Here is a 22,454-nt window from a genome sequence, read left to right on the forward strand (position 1 = left end):
TACAAAACTTAAGCTCATTTTTCAGGGAAGAGGGATTTTTTTAACCTAGCAGAGAGAGAGAGAGAGAGAGAGAGAGAGAGATTTAGAGTTCTATGTGATATTCTCATTTGTCCGGTCATCTTCTCCGGCCACTACGTTGTAACTTCGGCCAATGTCGGCATCATTTTGATGTTTTGTCCTTTGAATCAAAGATCCAAAACTTTCAAACCCTCATTGCAAACCCTAATCTTTTCCCCCTTTCTTCTCTGCTCAATCTTCTCCGGTGTGTTGGCCGGAGCTCCGGGAGAATATTTTATTTCAACAACACCGGCTCTTCTTCTCTTTCTTGTTTTATTTTTTTTTTCTTGCACAGATTCTCCACAGAAATCCTAGTCTTGCATTTTTCCTTTTTCAACAATCCTAATTGCCTTTAATACCTTTGAACTTAGTTTAGAAACCCTAACCTTAGCTAAAAAGCTTAGATCCATCCCTATTACCATTTTGATTGCTCGATTTTTGCTAGATTTATTCACTGTTGTCTGAACGAAGCTTATAGCTACACAGTTCTGGTTTTATATGGTTCAGATTTCTTGCATTTATGAGATTCATCATAATCGTGATTTTATTGCTGGAATTTTCTGCAATTTTGGCTGACAAATAGAAGTTTCAAAAGAGGAAAGAAGAATACAGGTATGTTCATCTAGATGATATTTTATTCTGAGTTGAAGTGAGTATATTATTTTTCTTATCATTTGTTGTGATCAGATAGAGGTATTAGTGTTCGTTTCTGTAAATTTTGGTTCAGAGTATGAATTTGTGAGCTAGAACAGAGCATCCAATATTTTCTAGAATTTGAGTAGATGAATATCGAAAAATGAACGGATTCTAAAATTTTAGTAAAGAGATTTACAGAGTTTTAATCATTTTCTGAAGTGTATTTGGAAAATCAATCACTCTTGTCACTGTTGGTTTAAAATTTAGAAAATACAATATTCGAGTAAAACCTCAACTTTCTGATTTGTGAGTAGCTATCATTGGTTTTATGGCTGAATAACTAAGAAATTCTCTATGATAATGAGTAGCTCATAAATATGCAGAAATAAGAAAATTAATTAATTAAGCCTTACTGCATGTATTTTGGTTGTCACTTGTATGGGGTAGTTGAGTCAAGGTAAACACTTGTAATTATTGGTTTTATATGTTGCCATTCCTAAATTGAATCCATGTAACCTTGTGCTAACAAATGAGATCAAATCTCTTAAAAAATGACACTTATTATTGATCCTTTCCCCTTTGGTTACCTACAAGACTTTGCTACAACACCTCACCCTTTACTTTGGATTTGTGTTTGTTAAGTTGCTAAATTGTTTGGCACCACACGGTCCTTTGTGCCTTGGTATTAATGCATCATGTCTATTTTAAGCTCACTATTTAGAACTGAAATGGCATTTTTTTAGACATGATTTTCTCATATGAGAATTAGTTATTTTAATAAGTTTCATCGAAGATATCACCACTTCATGTGTAGTAGAAGTCAGGCATGTCATGTTGAATTGCCCTTTTGTAACCACCATTACTTAACTACTTAGTGAGAGAAGGGTTGGAACTGTTGAATGGCAGCCCTCACCTCCTTTGTATTGGCAGCCACCTCACCTTTTTTATAATATCAGCCCTCTCATTTTAATATTGGCAGCCACCTCACCATTTTGATAATGGCAGCCCTCTCACTTTAATATTGGCAGATACCTCACCATTTTGATAACAGGTAGCCCTTTCACTTTAATATTAACATCCCTCACCTCTTTTGATATGGGCAGCCCTCACACCCTTAATAGTAACAGCCCTCATATTCTTTTGATATGGAAAGCCACCATTTCACTTTGATAATGGCAGCCCTTTTCGTTTTTTTATATAGTAGCAGCCTTTACCCCTTTGCCTTCTCATTTTTTTTTACAAACAGCCCTAACCATTTTGATAGTAATAGCTTTTAAAAAAAAAAAAATATTAGCAGCCGGATGAATTGGATGAATGTAACAGTTTTAGATTATGGTGCATGTAATATTAATATTATTATGATGTTTAAGATATTTTAACTCATCCTGTTCTATTAATAAAGAATGAACCAAAATGTATTTTAGTTTGGAAAGGTTAGTGTATACGATAAAATGTGGGCAGTTATGTTGTCATAGTCATTTTGGAATGTTTTGATAGAAAGTGCTATTTATCTAATCATGCTTGGTGATTGTATGTTTGGCTGCCTTTGGTTTATGAAACTTCCTTAGGTGATTAAAATGACAGTTTTGACAGATACTCAAATACTTGAATGCAAGCTTTAGGTTGAAGGAATGAAGCATGGTAGTGTAGACACTATTTCCTTATTTGGTTCATGAGAATTGCCTTTACGAGTACTGTTAGGATTTTGACAACCCTTAAACTTTGAAATGCAAGGAGAATTGGTGTAGTTTCTCTTCTGAGACTGGTTTAGTCTTTTAAACACCTTTAATCATTAAATCCTCTTTATCATAGTAAGAAGGGCGATGAAGGCGCTAGCTGTGGGACATGATCCCGCGAGAGGGGCGTGGGGCGCGAGCCGCCGCGCGCTCTCTCTTGGTCTCTCGTACCCACGCGATTGGCGTGTGCATTTTAATATTGATTTGAATTCGTCTTTCCTGTGGACTTGGGATCACTAAGGCAATCCGAATTCTACACGAAAGAGACTGACAGAGTCGCCACCTAGATGTGGGATCTAGGACCCATAATTAACCAGAAATCTAGACTCGCTACCTGGTTACGAGAATGGAAGGTATGGGGAGTTATCCACCACATGCACCATTCTTGTCCGATAATCGGTCTTCGATTCCAAAAGCTAACTCTTTTAAATTTATTTTAAATGGCTCATTCAACTCTATGTTAATGTGCGAACTAAGTGACATGCATCCTAGAATCTAATTTCAATGTGAATCCTAGATGTGTATCTTGATTTATTAATTTGTCTGGATTCATTCTAAGTGAAAGTTCTCCTAGAATTCTAATTTCATGGAAAACCCTAACTGATTTGATTAAGTATTTACAAGAAAATTAATATACAAAACACCACAATTTGTTGTGGTGCCGACTCGCGGGTGGTATGCCGTCAGACATCCAAGCTGCCTACGTACCCAAGCCTCACTGGGATCAGAGTCGACGTAGTTCAGTGGACCTAAGCTAAGCTACATATGCCTAACTCAACTAGGACACCGACTTAGACGGATTTGACTGTTTCAACAGTTTTAAGAGGAATTATTTAATTCAAGTTGAGGATTTTATTATCTTAGGATTTCATCTAAGATGCTATATGATTCTTATCTGAATGCAAGTTGTCCCTTAGACTAATGCAGGTTTTGCCTACATCCTAGTTTACTAGGCTTGTCCTAGGGAAAGATCGGGTGACTAGTGTAACTAGACCTATGGTACGGTTGCTATTCATAGCAAGCGTCCGTGATGAGGCTGGACTCCTAACTCTAGGACTCCCTAAAACCTAGGACACGGCACGACACCAGTGTTCCTAAATTGGGCTCTAATGGTTCTTAGATTGGAAACCATAATCGAATGGTTCCGGAAGACTTGAGACAAATCGATTCAAATTCTTGAAGTTAACGAATTTCAGATTTTGAGGATTTTCAGTTTCTGGACATTTAAGGAATACCAACGGTTCTAGGGTTCGCCAATTTCGGCTAAGAATGGCATCCAAGGAAGGGAATCGTGCTCTCTTTCCTTGTGCAATTTAATACTTAGGTTATAGCATCTTATTGCCTGGCAAATCTCAGGATTTCCGTGGACAGTAACCTCGGAGCCAACAACATGCTATAGCTTAAATATTAAAATTGTCAAAGATCGGTTGCAATTAGGATACGATTAGGGATGCACTGGCCATTTTTCCAGGAAAATCTAAAGACCCTAAAATTTCTGTTTCAATGGATTAAGGAATGAACATGTGACAGAATTTAAGGTTCTTTGGAAATTTTCACAATAATTTTTAATTGATTTCGAATTTTCAATGGATTTTATCAATTTTAAGCATATGAGTGATTTTACAAGTGAAATTATTGCAAACGAATTCGAAATGAGTTGAAATTTCTACAGCAGCAAGATGGGAATGTATGTAGCTTACTGGATGAGTTTTGCAGATTTTTACATTAAATTCACATTTAATCTTGATTAAACAATTAAATGACCAGATTACAACATTAACACAGAAACTACAAGAAATAGAAATTTAAATTCTATGAAATTTCTACAGAAATAAGATATGAATAAAAAAAACATGCTGTGAGAAGTTCATAGATTTTAATGACTATTTACAACCAATTCCGGATTTTACAATTTTCAGACCAGATTTTGAATTAACACTACAGCCCATATGAAAACAGATCCAAAACACTTGAAACTTTTACAGTAACAAGAAATATGGAATATAAGACAACTGTAAAACTTTCAAGAATTTTAATGATGATCTGGTGTCAGTAAAAATTCTCACAAAATCCGGTAATTTTCAAAGAAAATATAAAATAATATACCAAACCGAATCCAACAATTCTCAAAAATTCATGGTAGAATGTGTGAGTATCATAGTATTTGTCCACGAAATTTCATTAATTTTGGAGTCTGTTTAGTATATAATTTATTTTTCTTTGTCAAAAGATGTTTTTTTTGAAGAGTTTTCTATTTTTAAAATACAATTTGCGGAAAAATTCGGAAAAATTGGAAAAAATTCAAAAAAACAATGTACCTACCTGTGATGAAGATCTCCGCCCAATCCAAGAGTCAAGAAAAATCGCCGCCGCCGATCTACTCCGCCGTCTTTCGCTTTCTCTTAGAGGGAAGGATTGGGGAGTGATTTAAAGAGATAATGGAAGAAGAATATCTTAGAGAGAGGGATTGGAGGAGTGATTGGAAGAGATAATGAAGGATGAATCTATTTTTTTTTCTCCTCCTTTCATATGGATGGGAAGGTGTAGACACCCCATTTTGCTCTACCTTAATCGATAAAGAAATTAGGGTTTGTTTTCCGTCGGTTTTCCAATGTCTTTCTTTCCCGCATCCGTTTGTTACATTTCTAAATATTTTTGGTCGTTTCCGTCGTATTTCGTATTTTCCCGCTAAATGTTGAGAAGGATTATTCAGAAAAATCTAAACCAGAGAAAATTGGGACCCGTTTGGTGGGCCCGCATTGGGTGCTTCGATTAAATTTGGATCGAGAAAGTTGGACCCATTTGGTGGGGCCGCATGATGCATTTTGATTAAATTTGGACTCGTTTGGTGGGCCCGCATTGAACATTTGTTTAAAATCGAATCAACCGAGGGCCCACATTGTGGGGCCCGCGTTGTGGGGCCTCAGTGGGGCCTCTTGTGAGGCCTCTTATGAAGAGCAATGATGGTAGCTCTCCACTAAGAGCAATAATGATGGACTCTCCACTAAGAAACATGATGGGCCCTCCACTAAGAGCAATAATGATGGACTCTCCACTAAGAAACATGATGGGCCCTCCACTAAGAGCAATAATGATGGACTCTCCACTAAGAAACATGATGGGCCCTCCACTAAGAACAATAATGATGGATTCTCCACTAAGAGGGACAACATGATGAGCTCTCCACCAACATATCTCTCTCTCTCTCTTTCTCTCCCTATATATATCTCCCTTCCCATCCATAAGAGGGAGGAAAAAAAAGAGAAATTTATCTTCCATTATCTCTTTCTCTTCCATTATCTCTTCTAATCACTCCCTCCAATCCCTTTCCTCAATATATTCTTCCATCCCTCTCCCTAATATTCTTCTTCCATTATCTCTTCACTCCCTCAATCACTCCCTCTAAACACTCCAGAGAAAGCGAAAGACGGCGGAGCGGATCGGCGGCGGCAGGATTTTTTTATATTTTCTTGGATTGGGCGGAGATCTTCACCACAGGTAGGTGCATTGTTCTCAAAATATTTCTGTATTTTTCCGAATTTTTCTGATTTTTTCCGCAAATTGTGTTTTAAAAATGGAAAACTCTTCAAAAAACATCTTTTGACGAAGAAAAATTAAATTATATACCAAACAGATTCTAAAATTAATGAAATTTCGTGGGAAAATAATATGTTACAGATTCATTTTACCATGAATTTATAAAGATTTTTGGAGTTTATTTGGTATATTATTTAATATTTTCTTTGAATCTTATCAGATTTTAGGAGAATTTTTACTAACATCGGATCATCATTAAAATTCATAAAATTTTTACAGTAGTCTTATCTTCCATATTACTTGTTACTGTAAAATTGTCGTGTTATTTGGATCTGTTTTAATATGGGATGTAGTGTTAATTTATAATCTGGTCTGGAAATTGTAAAATCCGAAATTGGTAGTAACTAATTTCTTAAATTCATGAAAATCTCACTGCATGCTATTTTGATTCATATAGTATTTCTATAGAAATTTCATAGAATTTAGAGTTATATTTCTACTAGTTTATGTGTTAATTGTGCAATCTGGACATTTAATGGTTTAATCAAGATTAAATGTGAATTTAATGTAAAAATATGCAAAACTCATCCTGTAAGCTACATACATTTTCATCTTGCTGCTGTAGAAATTTCAAATCATTTCGAATTTATTTACAACAATTTCACTTGTAAAACCGCTCATATGCTTAAAATTGATAAAATCCATGGAAAATTCGAAATTAATTGAAAATCATATAAAAATTCCTAAAGAACTTTAAAATTCTGTCACATGTTCACTCCTTAATCCATTGAAACAGAAATTTTAGGATCTTTAGATTTTCCTGGAAAAATGGCCAGTGCATCCATAATCGTATCCCAATTGCAACTTGATCTTTGACAATTTGAATATTTAAGTTATAGCATGTTGTTGGCTCCGAGGTTATTGTCCACGGAAATCCTGAGATTCTGCCAGGCAATAAGATGCTATAACCTAAGTATTAAATTGCACAAGGAAAGAGCGCACGATTCCCTCCTTTGGATGCCATTCAAGGCCGAAATTGGTGAACCCTAGAACCATTGGTAATCCTTAAATGTCTAGAAACTGAAAATCTTCGAAATCTGAAACTCATTAACCTCGAGAACTTAAATCGATTTATCTTGTGTCTTTCGGAACCATTGGATTATGGTTTCCAATCTAAGAACCATTAGAGCCCAATTTAGGAACACTGGTGTCGTGCCGTGTCCTAGGTTTTAGGGAGTCCTAGAGTTAGGAGTCCAGCCTCATCACGGACGCTTGCTATGAATAGCAACCGTACCATAGGTCTAGTTACACTAGTCACCCAATCTTTCCTTAAGACAAGCCTAGTAAACTAGGGTGTAGGCAAACCTGCATTAGTCTAAGGAACAACTTGCATTTAGATAAGAATCATACAGCATCTTAGATGAAATCCTAAGATAATAAAATCCTCAACTTGAATTAAATAACTACTTTTAAAACTGTTGAAACAGTCAAATCCGTTTAAGTCGGTGTCCTAGTTGAGTTAGGCATAAGTAGCTTAGCTTAGGTGCACCGAACTACGTCGACTCTGATCCCAGTGAGGCTTGGGTACGTAGGCAGCTTGGATGTCTGACGGCATACCACCCGCGAGTCGGCACCACAACAAATTGTGGTGTTTTGTATATTAATTTTCTTGTAAATACTTAATCAAATCAGTTAGGGTTTTCCATGAAATTAGAATTCTAGGAGAACTTTCACTTAGAATGAATCCAGACAAATTAATAAATCAAGATACACATCTAGGATTCACATTGAAATTAGATTCTAGGATGCATGTCACTTAGTTCGCACATTAACATAGAGTTGAATGAGCCATTTAAAATAAATTTAAAAGAGTTAGCTTTTGGAATCGAAGACCGATTATCGGGCAGGAATGGTGCATGTGGTGGATAACTCCCCATACCTTCCATTCTCGTAACCAGGTAGCGAGTCTAGATTTCTGGTTAATTATGGGTCCTAGATCCCACATCTAGGTGGCGACTCTGTCAGTCTCTTTCGTGTGGAATTCGGATTGCCTTAGTGATCCCAACTCCACAGGAAAGACGAATTCAAATCAATATTAAAATGCACACGCCAATCGCGTGGAAACGAGAGACCAAAAGGAGAGCGCGCGACGGCTCGCGCCCCACGCCCCTCTCGCGGGATCATGTCCCACAGTCTGGCGACTCTGCTGGGGACCACCTAACTTCATTAAAATTTCAAAAGATAATTCATTTGAATTTAATTTAACTGGCTCATGAAAACTCTATCTCTTTTATGCTTGTTAGATTAGTTTGTATGCTTTATTTTCTCATCACATATACTCAAACTTAATCTAACAAAACCTGAAGGCATCATAGATTGCGCGAACTTATTGCACACACTTACATCACTTTCATCTAAACCCCTGCATCTCACATGCACACACGTCCTATTTTAGGAACCCGGAGTGTTATCTAGCATAGTTGACTGGGATTTCATCACCTGGTGCCTCTGTGCTAGAGAAGCATTCCACCCTTAGCCTAGTACCTTTATGGTACGTAAACGGATCTCTTGTTCACGTACTGATACGCCGGACACTGGTACAGTATATCGAACAGGGATTCGCGCTAAGGGAACTCTTGGCCTTACCCCTAGATTAACCCACACATGCATGTAGTATACGAACACATGTGCATCACGTGTGTGAGCCTAGTTTAGGATATCTTACCCATTTGTGTCTAGATTAGGCCGTAGTCCATTTTCCAATGGCTACGATCGGTCCTTAGATACACGAACAAAGTCATGAGTCGAGATCCTCTCTCCACTCCGCTAGATTAGGATTAGGGTTGATGCCTTCAGGTAACACTGTTAAAATGTGCGAAGACTAAAAACTTTTCCTTTGGGGTTAGGATATAAATCCCATCATTTCCAAAGATCTCATAGGATTAGTTATTCTTGATCTACCCGTTGAAAGTAATCCTATGCAATCTCACATTTTGATCATGTGTCTATCATTCGTCTCTTGTGGGATTCGATTGTGTCTTCATTGGCGGAAATTGTGTCTCAATCATTTGATCGTGCAATCTTGATGATCCAATCTTGCCTGTACCCTTGATCTCTTCCTCCTCTAGGGGCTACCTTTTTCAAGAATATTTCTGCTAAATCCTTCAGAGTTTACTCTCATAATCCTTGAACTAAGGGCATTCCCCTCATCATTTGGATTCATTCTATTGTCCCAATTACTTGCTTAAATGTGTAATATTTTTCAGTCATTGAGAAGAAACACTCCATGAATGTCAAGCTCATATACCTCGTGTTCATTATTTCCATGACAGGGCACTAAACACCATAGCTAACCCTACTATTCCTTGGGTTCGGATCTCTTCTCGATTGCAGAGGAAATCTGTCTCCCCGCCACCTTCTCTGAGGACCCCAGCATCTCCTTCTTTCCCATCCTCATCCTCCCCAATGGCAGAAAACCAGAACAGTAGTCTTCCACCCGCTGCTATTACCGATACTCTCACCTTGATTCTCCGGCAGCTTCAAGAACTCAAAGAAGAGAACCAAGTTATCAAGGCCCAGCTTTCTGAAAAGTTGGGGCCATCGTTGTCCAAAGATAAAGGGTCCATGCACCATACAGTTACTTCAGCCGCACCTGCCCAGCCAGTGTTCATTCCTATCCCTGACAAAACTGAAGAAGATTTTGAAAAAGAGCAGTACAGCGAAGATCGCAGCAGGCCTTCTCAGTCCATGGTTGATAAAGTAGTTATGGAGAAATTAGAAAGTCTTACCAGGAAGGTTCAGGACATTCAGTTTCAGGACCAGGGTGGTTTCAATCCAAGTGACCTCACACTGTTCCCAGAAATCCGTCTCCCAGCCAATTTTCAAATGCCGGACTTTGATAAATATGATGGTGTGGGTTGTCCAATCACACATTTGCAAATGTTCACCATCATGTGTCAGCCTCAAGGCTTATCTTCTGAGCAAATGGCTCAATTGTTCCCGGTTTCCCTAACCAAGGTTGCCAGGAGGTGGTTCATGGTCTTGGACAAGACTCGTTACAGGACATGGAAGGATATCGGCGAGCAGTTCATCAGGCAATTCAAATATGATGACGGGACAGAAATCACCAGAAAGGATTTGGAAAGGACAAAGCAAGACTTGAGGGAATCCTTTCTGACCTTTGTGAAAAGATGGAGGAGAATAGCAGCTCAGATGATGGAGCGCCCTTCTGAGGAAGAGCAGGTCCAAATAATCATGAAAAATATTTCCCCCCAGCTCCAGTATCACATGTCGTTGCAGTATTATCCGGACTTCAAACACTTTATCGTGGCAGGCACCCAAATAGAGGAGGCTATGGCTCAAGGTGTGTTCAACCGAAGTAACCCGAATACCAAAGAATTCAGGAAGCCTCCATCAGCTGAAATTAATAACCTTTCCCGCTCCAAGCCTCAGCCTTCAAAACCTCAGAACCCCATGGTGATGGATTATACCCAACCTGCTGTCGCACCTCGGCCACAGGCCCAGACAGAATTTACCCCTCTCCCTCTTCCACCATCTGTGATACTCAAGGAGTGTCTAGCCTCAGGTCGCATAATCCTGCCCGACATTAGGGCTCTTCCTAATCCTTTACCAGCAAATTGGCGAACAGATCAACACTGCGAATACCATAGAAATTCTGGCCATCTCACTGATAATTGCATTGCCCTAAAATTCAGAATCCAGAGGTTGCTCGACAATAAAAGCCTTGTGTTTGAGCCAAGTCCCGTTGCTACCAATAACCCATTACCGAATCATGCAGTACTGCCGCCAGCCGTTCGCAATGCTTAAATAACTGAAGGCTCAAAGGGGCACAGGTCCGGTTGCAATGAAAAGAATCAGAAGTTGAAAGTACCATTTATGAGCCAGCTTTCGCCGAGCCTCCAAAGCTAGACAGTTGCAGCAGTTAAAGTTTTAGTCATTTACTATTTTATGTTGAGTCAGTCACCATGGTCAGTACAATTGTTGAGTCCGGTTTTACAGTTCAAGGTTAATGCCTAGTCCAGGCAAGTTATCGTTTGCTTTTCTCTTTATTCAGAGTTGTGAATCCTGAGCATGTTCAGGATAGGTCGTCAGATGTAATAGCCTTTCCTTTAAATAAAATTTCAAGTTTCAATAGTTCACTTGTGTCTGTTTCTTAAGTATGCTTCTGATCTTAAAGTAAGACTCCCTCCTCAAATGAGGACAAAATTGGCGAAACTCCACTTGAGTCACAACAATTACTTGAACAAGAGGAGGAGCGCCAATCTCAGCCTTTCAAAGATGAAATTAAAGTGGTAAACACTGGCACTGAAACCTTGATCCAGTAAATGCCGATTGAAAATACATTACCCTCTGAAGAGTGTGAAGAATTGGTAAACCCATTTTGAGGATAAAAAGATGGTCCAGTAAGCGTTACCATTAATGCCAAGAGAAAGACCCAGATAGAAGGTTCAAGAAAGAATGAAGTGAATATCATATGCTATGCAAAGGGCATGGAGTGGAAACAACTTTCATATTTCCAATCAATGACCTTAGTTCTCAAATTCATAACATGAAGCTAACAAATTCAAGATAAGAAGTTCAAGAGCAAGTATTGAAAAGTGGTCATCAGATATCAAGAGTTACAAATCCATAAATGGAGGATGTCAAAGAACAAGTTTCGCTTTATGAAAGTCGAAAGTACGCATTGGAATCTTGGAAGAAGAAGATACATTATCTCTTACCTGGAAATGCCGTCAAACTCCGTAAAAAAAAAGAAAAAGAAAAAATAAATAAATAATCAGTACCAGAGGGACTCTAGTAACCTAGATCGATTCTCAATCTGAACATCGGAAGGCCTCCTTTGGCCGAATAAATCCCAAAATCAGAACCCAAGGTCAAAAGAATACCGGTTTGCAAACCCTTCGAGCCTGAATAAAATTTTCTTGAAAACCCATCAAACTAGGGGCATTCCCCCGAACTACGCGAGACCTGATCCCTACACTGGGGTACGTAGGCAGCTCGGTTAAACTGAGTTCGGTCAATTCAAAAAAGAAAAGCAATTCAATCAATCCAAAAAAAAAAAGAAATTCAATCCTTTCAGAAAAAAAAGGGGACAAGTTCCTAAAGAAGAGAAGTCAATTATTCCAGAAAGAAGAAAAAAAAAAGAAAAATCAATAAACTTTCGAACAATTTATCTTCAAACTAGGGGCATTCGCCCTGAACTATACACGACCTGATTCCTACCTTGGGATATGTAGGCAACCTATTCACAGGTTCGGTCGAAATCTTTGTTGAACCTTAAGCCATTCTTTGAAAAGCCCTATCCTACCTATAAAGTCCTTCCGGTGTTCAGAACTAATGATCTAGGTCCCGAAACAAAAAAAAAAAAAAATGATGATGAATAAAAAAAAATGGAGTTTGAAGATCTGCTAGACTGAAAACCTGAAAGGGCGGTTTAGGCAAAATTTAAGATCATTCCCCTGTTAAGTTGAAAACCCGAAAGGGCGGCTTAGGCAAAAGCTAAGGGGATAGCCTGCTGAATCGAAAACCTAGAAAGACGGTTCAGGCAAAAGTTAAGGCTACCACGGTCCGCCAAGTTAAAAACCCTGAAGAGGTGACTTGGTCACGGTAAGAGAATCATTATAAGAAGGCTACAGCCAGTATCAAGACTGAAGATCAACTGAAGTTCAAGCAAATTTATAAGAAGGTTACAGCCGGTATCAGGACTGAAGATCAATTGAAGTTCAAACAAATTCAAGTGACATCCTCAAAACTGGGGGCATTGGAGCTAAGCAATCCTAGGAGTTGTAATTAAATCATTGAGGCATTACTGTTTTAAGGAAAAAGTCCAGTGTTTACCAATTGAAAAAAATATTCCTTGAAAGGATAGACTTACCAAATAAAACGTTAACTAAGTCAGAAGCATTACTGTGTCTGTCAGTGTAGTTAATCAATCGTTGTTATTCTATGTTCATTCCTTCAGAGCTCCTCAATCCTTTGAGTAGTGTCTTTTATCTAAGTTTTCTCTTTAAAAAGAGTCAATCGTCGTCCTTGTGTCCAAAATGATGCAACTGTCTTGGTGAAGGAGGCCCGGCCTAGGCAGCTCCCTTCAATTGTACCTGAAAGAGCTCGAGAATTTAGTCAAACAACTTCATTTCAAAAAAGATCAGCTCAGAAAAATTCAGAAGTGGAAACATCAGAAAGCCCAGCTTCCGTAAAAAGATCATACCCCAGGAAGGCATCTTAAGCTTGGAAGAGCCTCAGATGCAATGATGGTCGAGCCAATTTCTCAGAAAGATGAACCGTTAAAATTCAGAATTTCCTTCCAGTTAGTTAAATACTTTCCTGGTCAAGAAATGTTTATCTAAACACCTATCAAGAGGCAAGTCCCACTTTTCCATGATTATATCCAAGAGAGCCGTTGTTCTAGATTACCAATTTCAAGTGTCTTGTTCAAGGTTTCAGTCATCCAAATCCCCAAAGACAAGACCAGCAGTCTCTTTGAGAAAAATCTTGTTGAAGTTTCATAAAAGTGTTTCTAATCCATTCTTGTTAGTAATGGTTCTTCGGTTTGCCGTTTCATCATTCGTCACGGTTTGCCGTTTCATCATTCGTCAAAGTCCTAGTTTCCGATATCTTTGTCAAGCATGATCTGTAACATCCCCGATTTCATTAAGTTCAAAAAATCAAAAATTCATCAAATCCAATCCTATGTCAAATTCAAGTTCATGAAAAATCTCTAAATTCTTCATTGTTGAATTCATCAATCAAAGCTATCTTGTTTCCTTGAGCCCGTTTGTGAACGGTGCCTCATTTTCTGAGTCCATTTGTGAATGGTCTCGTGTTCTCCTTGAGCCCGTTTGTGAACGGCGCCTCATTTCTGAAGTTCATTTGTAAATGGTCTCATGTTCCCCTTCATCCCGTTTGTGAACGGTGTCTCATTTTCTGAAGTTCATTTGTAAATTATCTCATATCCTCTTCAAGCCCGTTTGTGAACGGTGCCTCATTTCTCGAGTCCATTTGTGAATGGTCTCGTCTTCTCCTTAAGCCCGTTTGTGAACGGTGCCTCGTTTCTCGAGTCCATTTGTGAATGGTCTCGTCTTCTCCTTGAGCCCGTTTGTGAACGGTACCTCATTTTCTGAGTCCATTTGTGATTGGTCTCTTATTCTCCTTGAGCCCGTTTGTGAACGGTGCCTCGTTTCTCGAGTCCATTTGTGAATGGTCTCGTCTTCTCCTTAAGCCCGTTTGTGAACGGTACCTCATTTTCTGAGTCTATTTGTGAATGGTCTCATGTTTTCCTTGAGCCCGTTTGTGAACGGTGCCTCGTTTCTCGAATCCATTTGTGAATGGTCTCGTCTTCTCCTTGAGCCCGTTGGTGAACGATACCTCATTTTCTGAGCCCATTTGTGAATGGTCTTTTATTCTCCTTGAGCCCGTTTGTGAATGGTACCTCATTTTCTGAGTCCATTTGTGAATGGTCTCATGTTCTCCTTGAGCCCGTTTGTGAACGGTGCCTCGTTTCTCGAGTCCATTTGTAAATGGTCCCGTCTTCTCCTTAAGCCCGTTTGTGAACGGTACTTCATTTTCTGAGTCTATTTGTGAATGGTCTCATGTCCTCCTTGAGCCCGTTTGTGGACGCTGCCTTATTTCTGAAAAATCAAAAATTCATCAAATCCAATCCTACGTCAAATTCAAGTTTATGAAAAATCTCTAAATTCTTCGTGGTTGAAGCTATCTTGTTTCTTTGAGCCCATTTGTGAACGGTGCCTCATTTCTCGAGTCCATTTATGAATGGTCTCATGTTCTCCTAGAGCCCGTTTGTGAACGGTGCCTCGTTTCTCGAGTCCATTTGTGAATGGTCTCGTCTTCTCCTTAAGCCCGTTTGTGAACGGTACCTCATTTTCTGAGTCTATTTGTGAATGGTCTCATGTTTTCCTTGAGCCCGTTTGTGAACGGTGCCTCGTTTCTCGAATCCATTTGTGAATGGTCTCGTCTTCTCCTTGAGCCCGTTGGTGAACGGTACCTCATTTTCTGAGCCCATTTGTGAATGGTCTTTTTATTCTCCTTGAGCCCGTTTGTGAACGGTACCTCATTTTCTGAGTCTATTTGTGAATGGTCTCATGTTTTCCTTGAGCCCGTTTGTGAACGGTGCCTCGTTTCTCGAATCCATTTGTGAATGGTCTCGTCTTCTCCTTGAGCCCGTTGGTGAACGGTACCTCATTTTCTGAGTCCATTTGTGAATGGTCTTTTATTCTCCTTGAGCCCGTTTGTGAATGGTACCTCATTTTCTGAGTCCATTTGTGAATGGTCTCATGTTCTCCTTGAGCCCGTTTGTGAACGGTGCCTCGTTTCTCGAGTCCATTTGTGAATGGTCATGTGTTCTCTTTAAGCCCGTTTGTAAACGGTACCTCATTTTCGAGTCCATTTGTGAATGGTCTCGTCTTCTCCTTGAGCCCGTTTGTGAACGGTACCTCATTTTCTGAATCCATTTGTGAATGGTCTCTTATCCTCCTTGAGCCCGCTTGTGAAAGATGTCTCATTTTCTTTAAAAAAAAAAAAAAAAAAAAAAAAAAAAAAAAAAACCGCTTGAGAACGATCTTTGTTCTTTCTGTTCGGAATCCATTCGAAAGTGGTATCTCATTCTCTCGTTGCCCGTTTGTGAACGGCACCGCATCAGGATTTCTTATTATGTTCTAATTCTAGGATTTCATTTAGGGCCTTGCATTAGGTAGTAAATGTTTGCGTCTAAGTTCCGTTTGTGTAGAGTCTTTTGTCGATTAAAGCTACGCAAAATGGCTCTGTCATTTTGACTTTGGTATTCGATGACTACGTCATCTCTACCAAAGAGGGGCATCTGTAGACACCCCATTTTGCTCTACCTTAATCGATAAAGAAATTAGGGTTTGTTTTCCGTCGGTTTTCCAATGTCTTTCTTTCCCGCATCCGTTTGTTACATTTCTAAATATTTTTGGTCGTTTCCGTCGTATTTCGTATTTTCCCGCTAAATGTTGAGAAGGATTATTCAGAAAAATCTAAACCAGAGAAAATTGGGACCCGTTTGGTGGGCCCGCATTGGGTGCTTCGATTAAATTTGGATCGAGAAAGTTGGACCCATTTGGTGGGGCCGCATGATGCATTTTGATTAAATTTGGACTCGTTTGGTGGGCCCGCATTGAACATTTGTTTAAAATCGAATCAACCGAGGGCCCACATTGTGGGGCCCGCGTTGTGGGGCCTCAGTGGGGCCTCTTGTGAGGCCTCTTATGAAGAGCAATGATGGTAGCTCTCCACTAAGAGCAATAATGATGGACTCTCCACTAAGAAACATGATGGGCCCTCCACTAAGAGCAATAATGATGGACTCTCCACTAAGAAACATGATGGGCCCTCCACTAAGAGCAATAATGATGGACTCTCCACTAAGAAACATGATGGGCCCTCCACTAAGAACAATAATGATGGATTCTCCACTAAGAGGGACAACATGATGAGCTCTCCACCAACATATCTCTCTCTCTCTCTTTCTCTCCCTATATATATCTCCCTTCCCATCCATAAGAGGGAGGAAAAAAAAGAGAAATTTATCTTCCATTATCTCTTTCTCTTCCATTATCTCTTCTAATCACTCCCTCCAATCCCTTTCCTCAATATATTCTTCCATCCCTCTCCCTAATATTCTTCTTCCATTATCTCTTCACTCCCTCAATCACTCCCTCTAAACACTCCAGAGAAAGCGAAAGACGGCGGAGCGGATCGGCGGCGGCAGGATTTTTTTATATTTTCTTGGATTGGGCGGAGATCTTCACCACAGGTAGGTGCATTGTTCTCAAAATATTTCTGTATTTTTCCGAATTTTTCTGATTTTTTCCGCAAATTGTGTTTTAAAAATGGAAAACTCTTCAAAAAACATCTTTTGACGAAGAAAAATTAAATTATATACCAAACAGATTCTAAAATTAATGAAATTTCGTGGGAAAATAATATGTTACAGATTCATTTTACCATGAATTTATAAAGATTTTTGGAGTTTATTTGGTATATTATTTAATATTTTCTTTGAATCTTATCAGATTTTAGGAGAATTTTTACTAACATCGGATCATCATTAAAATTCATAAAATTTTTACAGTAGTCTTATCTTCCATATTACTTGTTACTGTAAAATTGTCGTGTTATTTGGATCTGTTTTAATATGGGATGTAGTGTTAATTTATAATCTGGTCTGGAAATTGTAAAATCCGAAATTGGTAGTAACTAATTTCTTAAATTCATGAAAATCTCACTGCATGCTATTTTGATTCATATAGTATTTCTATAGAAATTTCATAGAATTTAGAGTTATATTTCTACTAGTTTATGTGTTAATTGTGCAATCTGGACATTTAATGGTTTAATCAAGATTAAATGTGAATTTAATGTAAAAATATGCAAAACTCATCCTGTAAGCTACATACATTTTCATCTTGCTGCTGTAGAAATTTCAAATCATTTCGAATTTATTTACAACAATTTCACTTGTAAAACCGCTCATATGCTTAAAATTGATAAAATCCATGGAAAATTCGAAATTAATTGAAAATCATATAAAAATTCCTAAAGAACTTTAAAATTCTGTCACATGTTCACTCCTTAATCCATTGAAACAGAAATTTTAGGATCTTTAGATTTTCCTGGAAAAATGGCCAGTGCATCCATAATCGTATCCCAATTGCAACTTGATCTTTGACAATTTGAATATTTAAGTTATAGCATGTTGTTGGCTCCGAGGTTATTGTCCACGGAAATCCTGAGATTCTGCCAGGCAATAAGATGCTATAACCTAAGTATTAAATTGCACAAGGAAAGAGCGCACGATTCCCTCCTTTGGATGCCATTCAAGGCCGAAATTGGTGAACCCTAGAACCATTGGTAATCCTTAAATGTCTAGAAACTGAAAATCTTCGAAATCTGAAACTCATTAACCTCGAGAACTTAAATCGATTTATCTTGTGTCTTTCGGAACCATTGGATTATGGTTTCCAATCTAAGAACCATTAGAGCCCAATTTAGGAACACTGGTGTCGTGCCGTGTCCTAGGTTTTAGGGAGTCCTAGAGTTAGGAGTCCAGCCTCATCACGGACGCTTGCTATGAATAGCAACCGTACCATAGGTCTAGTTACACTAGTCACCCAATCTTTCCTTAAGACAAGCCTAGTAAACTAGGGTGTAGGCAAACCTGCATTAGTCTAAGGAACAACTTGCATTTAGATAAGAATCATACAGCATCTTAGATGAAATCCTAAGATAATAAAATCCTCAACTTGAATTAAATAACTACTTTTAAAACTGTTGAAACAGTCAAATCCGTTTAAGTCGGTGTCCTAGTTGAGTTAGGCATAAGTAGCTTAGCTTAGGTGCACCGAACTACGTCGACTCTGATCCCAGTGAGGCTTGGGTACGTAGGCAGCTTGGATGTCTGACGGCATACCACCCGCGAGTCGGCACCACAACAAATTGTGGTGTTTTGTATATTAATTTTCTTGTAAATACTTAATCAAATCAGTTAGGGTTTTCCATGAAATTAGAATTCTAGGAGAACTTTCACTTAGAATGAATCCAGACAAATTAATAAATCAAGATACACATCTAGGATTCACATTGAAATTAGATTCTAGGATGCATGTCACTTAGTTCGCACATTAACATAGAGTTGAATGAGCCATTTAAAATAAATTTAAAAGAGTTAGCTTTTGGAATCGAAGACCGATTATCGGGCAGGAATGGTGCATGTGGTGGATAACTCCCCATACCTTCCATTCTCGTAACCAGGTAGCGAGTCTAGATTTCTGGTTAATTATGGGTCCTAGATCCCACATCTAGGTGGCGACTCTGTCAGTCTCTTTCGTGTGGAATTCGGATTGCCTTAGTGATCCCAACTCCACAGGAAAGACGAATTCAAATCAATATTAAAATGCACACGCCAATCGCGTGGAAACGAGAGACCAAAAGGAGAGCGCGCGACGGCTCGCGCCCCACGCCCCTCTCGCGGGATCATGTCCCACAGAAGGGAGATATATATAGGGAGAGAAAGAGAGAGAGAGAGATATGTTGGTGGAGAGCTCATCATGTTGTCCCTCTTAGTGGAGAATCCATCATTATTGTTCTTAGTGGAGGGCCCATCATGTTTCTTAGTGAAGAGCCCATTATTATTGCTCTTAGTGGAGGGCCCATCATGTTTCTTAGTGGAGAATCCATCATTATTGTTCTTAGTGGAGGGCCCATCATGTTTCTTAGTGGAGAATCCATCATTATTGTTCTTAGTGGAGGGCCCATCATGTTTCTTAGTGGAGAGTCCATCATTATTGCTCTTAGTGGAGGGCCCATCATGTTTCTTAGTGGAGAGTCCATCATTATTGCTCTTAGTGGAGGGCCCATCATGTTTCTTAGTGGAGAGTCCATCATTATTGCTCTTAGTGGAGGGCCCATCATGTTGTCTTAGTGGAGAGCTACCATCATTGCTCTTCATAAGAGGCCTCACAAGAGGCCCCACTGAGGCCCCACAACGCGGGCCCCACAATGTGGGCCCTCGGTTGATTCGATTTTAAACAAATGTTCAATGCGAGTCCAAATTTAATCAAAATGCATCATGCGGCCCCACCAAATGGGTCCAACTTTCTCGATCCAAATTTAATCGAAGCACCCAATGCGGGCCCACCAAATGGGTCCCAATTCTCTCTGGTTTAGATTTTTCTGAATAATCCTTCTCAACATTTAGCGGGAAAATACGAAACACGACGGAAACGACCAAAAATATTTAGAAATGTAACAAACGGATGCGGGAAAGAAAGACATTGGAAAACCGACGGAAAACAAACCCTAATTTCTTTATCGATTAAGGTAGAGCAAAATGGGGTGTCTACAGATGCCCCTCTTTGGTAGAGATGACGTAGTCATCGAATACCAAAGTCAAAATGATAGAGCCATTTTGCGTAGCTTTAATCGACAAAAGACTCTACACAAACGGAACTTAGACGCAAACATTTACTACCTACTGCAAGGCCCTAAATGAAATCCTAGAATTAGAACATAATAAGAAATCCTGATGCGGTGCCGTTCACAAACGGGCAACGAGAGAATGAGATACCACTTTCGAATGGATTCCGAACAGAAAGAACAAAGATCGTTCTCAAGCGGTGTTTTTTTTTTTTTTTTTTTTTTTTTTTTTTTTTTTAATGAGACATCTTTCACAAGCGGGCTCAAGGAGGATAAGAGACCATTCACAAATGGACTCAGACAATGAGGTACCATTCACAAACGGCCTCAAGGAGGATATGAGACCATTCACAAATGGACTCAGACAATGAGGTACCATTCACAAACGGCCTCAAGGAGGATATGAGACCATTCACAAATGGACTCAGAAAATGAGGTACCGTTCACAAACGGGCTTAAGAAGAAGATGAGACCATTCACAAATGGACTCAGAAAATGAGGTACCGTTCACAAACGGGCTTAAGGAGAGGACGAGACCATTCACAAATGGACTCAGAAAATGAGGTACCGTTCAAAAACGGGCTCAAGGAGAAGATGAGACCATTCACAAATGGACTCGAGAAACGAGGCACCGTTCACAAACGTGCTCAAGGAGAACATGAGACCATTCACAAATAGACTCAGAAAATGAGGTACTGTTCACAAACGGGTTCAAGGAGAATAAGAGACCATTCACAAATGGACTCAGAAAATGAGGTACCGTTCACAAACGGGCTCAAGGAGAAGACGAGACCATTCACAAATGAACTCGAGAAACGAGGCACCGTTCACAAACGGGCTTAAGGAGAAGACGAGACCATTCACAAATGGACTCGAGAAACGAGGCACCGTTCACAAACGGGCTCAAGGAGAATAAGAGACCATTCACAAATGGACTCAGAAAATGAGGTACCGTTCACAAACGGGCTCAAGGAGAAGACGAGACCATTCACAAATGGACTCGAGAAACGAGGCACCGTTCACAAACGGGCTCAAGGAGAACATGAGACCATTCACAAATAGACTCAGAAAATGAGGTACCGTTCACAAACGGGCTTAAGGAGAAGACAAGACCATTCACAAATGGACTCGAGAAACGAGGCACCGTTCACAAACGGGCTCAAGGAGAACATGAGACCATTCACAAATGGACTCAGAAAATGAGGTACCGTTCACAAACGGGCTCAAGGAGAAGACGAGACCATTCACAAATGGACTCGAGAAACGAGGCACCGTTCACAAACGGGCTTAAGGAGAAGACGAGACCATTCACAAATGGACTCAGAAAATGAGGTACCGTTCACAAACGGGCTCAAGGAGAAGACGAGACCATTCACAAATGGACTCGAGAAACGAGGCACCGTTCACAAACGGGCTTAAGGAGAAGACGGAGACCATTCACAAATGGACTCGAGAAACGAGGCACCGTTCACAAACGGGCTCAAGGAGAATAAGAGACCATTCACAAATGGACTCAGAAAATGAGGTACCGTTCACAAACGGGCTTAAGGAGAAGACGAGACCATTTACAAATGGACTCGAGAAAAGAGGACCGTTCACAAACGGGCTCAAAGAAACAAGATAGCTTTGATTGATGAATTCAACAACGAAGAATTTAGAGTTTTTTTTTTTTTTATGAACTTGAATTTGACATAGGATTGGATTTGATGAATTTTTGATTTTTCAGAAATTAGGCAGCGTCCACAAACGGGCTCAAGGAGGACATGAGACCATTCACAAATAGACTCAGAAAATGAAGTACCGTTCACAAACGGGCTTAAGGAGAAGACGGGACCATTTACAAATGGACTCGAGAAATGAGGCACCGTTCACAAACGGGCTCAAAGAAACAAGATAGCTTTGATTGATGAACTCAACAACGAAGAATTTAGAGTTTTTTTCATGAACTTGAATTTGACATAGGATTGGATTTGATGAATTTTTGATTTTTCAGAAATAAGGCACCGTCCACAAACGGGCTCAAGGAGGACATGAGACCGTAAATGGACTCAGAAAAATGAGACACCGTTCACAAACGGGTTCAAGGAGAAGACGAGACCATTTACAAATGGACTCGAGAAACGAGGCACCGTTCACAAACGGGCTCTAGGAGAACATGAGACCATTCATAAATGGACTCGAGAAATGAGGCACCGTTCACAAATGGGCTCAAAGAAACAAGATAGCTTCAACCACGAAGAATTTAGAGATTTTTCATTAACTTGAATTTGACGTAGGATTGGATTTGATGAATTTTTGATTTTTCAGAAATAAGGCAGCGTCCACAAACGGGCTCAAGGAGGACATGAGACCATTCACAAATAGACTCAGAAAATGAAGTACCGTTCACAAACGGGCTTAAGGAGAAGACGGGACCATTTACAAATGGACTCGAGAAATGAGGCACCGTTCACAAACGGGCTCAAAGAAACAAGATAGCTTTGATTGATGAACTCAACAACGAAGAATTTAGAGTTT

At 39.5% G+C, this 22,454-nt stretch overlaps 1 long non-coding RNA gene across 1 annotated transcript in view; it reads left to right on the plus strand.

Annotated features, from left to right (window-relative positions):
- Positions 1 to 554: 554 nt before the first annotated feature.
- Positions 555 to 22,454, plus strand: part of LOC143887145 (uncharacterized) — a 46,654-nt gene continuing 24,754 nt past the window's right edge. Inside the window, exon 1 of the long non-coding RNA XR_013254079.1 lies at positions 555 to 669. This is a non-coding gene — a long non-coding RNA (uncharacterized LOC143887145). The remainder of the gene's footprint in view (positions 670 to 22,454) is intronic.

The sequence above is a fragment of the Tasmannia lanceolata genome, unplaced genomic scaffold (assembly GCF_043159265.1).
Source record: "Tasmannia lanceolata isolate RefF3 unplaced genomic scaffold, GAP_Taslan_0.1 ptg000012l, whole genome shotgun sequence".
NCBI lineage: Eukaryota > Viridiplantae > Streptophyta > Magnoliopsida > Canellales > Winteraceae > Tasmannia > Tasmannia lanceolata.